Source organism: Medicago truncatula, chromosome 3 (assembly GCF_003473485.1).
Source record: "Medicago truncatula cultivar Jemalong A17 chromosome 3, MtrunA17r5.0-ANR, whole genome shotgun sequence".
Lineage (NCBI taxonomy): Eukaryota > Viridiplantae > Streptophyta > Magnoliopsida > Fabales > Fabaceae > Medicago > Medicago truncatula.
Genome location: NC_053044.1, coordinates 5,970,293 through 5,974,469, shown reverse-complemented (window position 1 = coordinate 5,974,469; position 4,177 = coordinate 5,970,293). Strand labels below are relative to the sequence as shown.

Below are 4,177 nucleotides of genomic sequence, written 5' to 3'. Positions count from 1 at the left end.
CAGATGCAATTTTTGAAATAATTTTTAAACAAAGACTCAACAATGATTTGTACAGACAAATTGAAAAGACTCAGAGGCAAACACAGGGACTAAAATGGGTTCCACTGCAGGAAATGACCAAAATACCCTTTTGTATGATTTTTGAAATAAAATGCAAGGAAAGTAATGCGACGTTTCAGAGAGTTCTTAAATGACTTGTAATGTCAGAAAAGACAGAGGCAGTAAAATACGTTTAAAAAGAGAGTAAAGATTCAGAGTAAAATAACAGAGAATTGACAAATATCAGTGTTAGAAAAGAAATTTGAACGAGTATTTTTAGGTCCAAAATCAGGGTACAACAGACATTTTTGCAGATTGGATCAGGCATAGATAGTATGCTATCTAAGAAATGATAAATGATACATAACTTGATAAATGAATGATCTTTTATTGTAGCACTGAGAAATGATTGAAATTGAGATAAGAAACAAATCCATCAAAAGATAGTAAAATTATAGAAGGTAGAAGTTATGAATTTTTTTCATAGTTAACTTTTTCTCTTTTCCTACTTTCATGTCAAGTGTGGTGTTAATATTGCAAATATTTATGTGATAAAGATTAACATGTGATTTCCACTATATTTCATAATTCTTCATTGCATCTCAGTTAAAGTGATGGAGAAGGTATGAATAAAATTATTTTAATGGCATAGAATTTTGAACTCTGAGTATAATAACTAATTTAGAAAATCAAAATCTTGTTACAATCCCAAGTCTAGGTTCTGATTATAAATGACCCTCACTATACCCCAGCTAGGTTCTATTGATTATGTCCCCTACCCCGGACATCTTTGGCTTTACGAGATAAAGCCCGCAATAAAAGTCTTTATCTTCTCGTCAAGCATCATCTTGCTCAACAGGCGTAGCTTGAAGTGGCAGTGCAGCGTGAGTAACATATTCAGCTTTTATGTCTTGTGTTTGAATTAATTGACGCTAGTTCAATTTTATAGTATTATTATTCAAAAACTACAAAGTGAAAAAAAAAAAATATAAGAATTCACACTTAACTTGCTCAAAAATCAGAAATAAATCTAGGCAAGTTTAATGTCTTAATGATAATGGACCAGATAAGATATTAAACAATTAGAAATTGTTTAATTTCCTTCACACCTTAACCTCCATCTCACGTGTAGAAAACCAAGAATTATCAGAACCAGTATCTGAAATTCACCTCCAGCTCTTGTTCTAGTTGGTGAAGTTTCTCACTTGGAAGGGTATTAAGCTTTTAAGTCTTACTGTTTGGAATAATTGACGCTAGTTCAATTTTATAATATTATTATTATTCATAAAACTACAATTAATTACAAGACAAAAATTTACATACGTCGTATAATTTGATTCTTGTCAACAACTCTTAAATTTGTGTCAAAAAGCAATGAACTAATTTTGCATAATTTTTTTGGTTAATTTTATGCATTACTTATTACAATAAGATGATGAAATCCGAAAAACCCACCCACCTAAAATTTATTCCGAGAGAAAAATAAGACAAAAAGATCATGCATTTCTTATACCCAAATGAAAATAATCAAGAATAAAAATGTAATTTTTGTTCAAATGTTTCAAACACCATTCAGTGTGTGTTTCCCATTTTCATTTGAATATTTTGCATTTCTGAATCCATAGCTTGTCCCCTCTAGAAATCTCTTCACTATTTTCATGCTTGGCTTAATCACAATCTCATGATGCAATTTTTGATAATCTTCACCCCTTAAAATGGCTTTAAAGACTTCTGTAGAATCAATTTTGATTATCATCGATCCAAGGGTATCAGCCATATTTTGGATCTTCGACAATTGATTTTCAGCCAATATGAAGGTGTTTTGTTTGGTTTTTCTAATCGATTCCTTTAATATCTTTTCCTTTTCAGCATCATCTATACCTTTTTTCATTTCCATTTCAAAATAAGAGTCGAGCTCAGGAACCCCAATTGCCCTTCTTATTCCTTTTGTGTTATCTGCTCCAAGTACAAAAAAGTCTCTTATCTCATCTACCATCCCTGCCGCAACCATTTCATCAACTCTTTTGTCCAAATATGGAAACAAAATAGGTAAAGACACATCGAGCCAAATAAAACAGCAATCGTATTTTGAATGAAATGCATTAGTTGGGTCCTCGAGTAGTTTTTTAAGGTAAGAATTTGACCCTCCTACAATAATAGGTAGGTGTCCATTTTGAGTTATGAGATCTAAAGCTTCAAGCACGTGCTTGCAAAAGTCATCCATAGTGAAATCATATTCAGGATCATCGATGATGCCTAATATATGATGTGGAATTGAACAACGTTCAGATTCCTGCACCTTATTGGTGACAATGTCAAGGCCATTATATACTTGAATTTTGTCAGAATTGATGATCTCAGATGGGAATTGAGTTCCTAAGTTGATGGAAAGTTTAGTCTTCCCAGTTCATGTTGCACCCAATATAAACAAAACCTTCTTCTTTTCAGTTGAGGTTGAGGTTGAAGAAGTCAAAGCCATGAGATTTTTTTGATGTAAAATCTGAAGGAAAAACAACCCATAAAACGTAATTAAAATCTGTAAATTTAAAATAAACTTAAACTATTGAATCAAAATGCACTATTTCTATGAATCTACTTAGTAAGGGAGTGAGTTATACCAAGAAGATGTTTGATATATAATATGTGAGAAAACTTGCTCTCTGTATTTTTTGTTGCTGTGATGAGTGAAGTGAACTCAACTATTCTATATAATGCTCTTGAGGAATAACTATTATTTAATTAAAAATTATAAGATAGTAAAAAGTTTAAGAAAATAATTGTTATATAATAACAATTAAATATTAATTGATATTGCAGTCAAAAAGATTAAAAAATAATATCATTTTTGGTCAAGAAGAAATAACATTATTTACTTGCTCCTTTTAAAAAAAAACATTATTTTCCTGCTATAAATGTGATTATAACCTTATATTTAATTATGTATACCAGCTTTATATATATGATTTGATATCATTCCTTTAAAAAATAATTGTGTTAAATTCAGTCAATGGTCATACAAAAGAAATAAAATGTTGTCTATTTGGCAATGCATGTTATCTTTTTTGAGGATGTTTGAATTTTATTTACCAAATGTAGAATACATAAAAAAAATCCTCTTTTTATGAGTAAAAAATGTAATTTTATATATGAGTAAAAAACAAAATCGTTTTTAATTAAGGAAGACCAATTTTTATTTTTATTTTTGAAGGAAAATTAAGGAAGACCAATTGTAGCCGAAAATTTTGTTGTCAATCAAATACATATATTTCATAATTTAATATATTAAATAAATTATCCCTATGAGCTTAGCTCAGGGATATTGCATATTATATGCAGGGGCCGGGGTTCGAACCTCGGACACCTCACTTCTTCACAATTAAATTGTGTGAGCTCTAGCCACTAAGCTACTTGACCTAAAAAAAAAAAAAAAAATTATGAAAAATGGAAATATCATTATGTTAAATTATTTAAGGAAAACAAGTTTTGACTTGACCTATATAATATATGTATATGCAGCACAGGTCCCTTGAATTTGAATGCGGGGGGTAAATCCTGGAATTTTTCCCCCAAAAAAGTGACAATGCTTTTAAAATTATGTTAATGTAATCCTTTTTCCATTTTTATTTTTAATAATCGAAGGCTTTTTCAAAAAAATTCAATTGAAATAAAAAAAAAAAGGCTATATAGTTTCACTACAACAATATATGTGTTGTTATCGGGTAAAAAGATGTTTTGCGACAATTCTAACGGTCACAATTGGACATTTACGACGGTTGGGTAACTTTCGAGGATTTACGTGTTGCAAAATCATTTTATGACAGTTCAAGTAACCATCGTTACAACTATCATAAAAGATATTGCGACTGTTTTTAACTGTAACGAAGTGTGATTTTTGTTTTTGTTTGAAGGGATCTTATAAGCATTTGGGACGGTTCAAACTATCTCAAACAACTGTTTTTTATATTTTTATTTTTTTTACATTAATTATTAAAATAAATGTGATAGTTTATTAAATAACAATCAATCTTAAATTTAAATGAAAAATATTGATAAATGCTTAAAATGCAAAATAAAATAAAATAAAGAGATTAAAGGAAATGAGCAGCCAGTGTACAACACCTTTGAAGGTGGGGGGTTG

General features: G+C 29.7%; 1 pseudogene; it reads right to left on the bottom strand.

Annotated features, from left to right (window-relative positions):
• Positions 1-1,600: 1,600 nt before the first annotated feature.
• Positions 1,601-2,518, bottom strand: LOC11419347 (adenylate isopentenyltransferase 5, chloroplastic-like; annotated as a pseudogene).
• Positions 2,519-4,177: the final 1,659 nt, after the last annotated feature.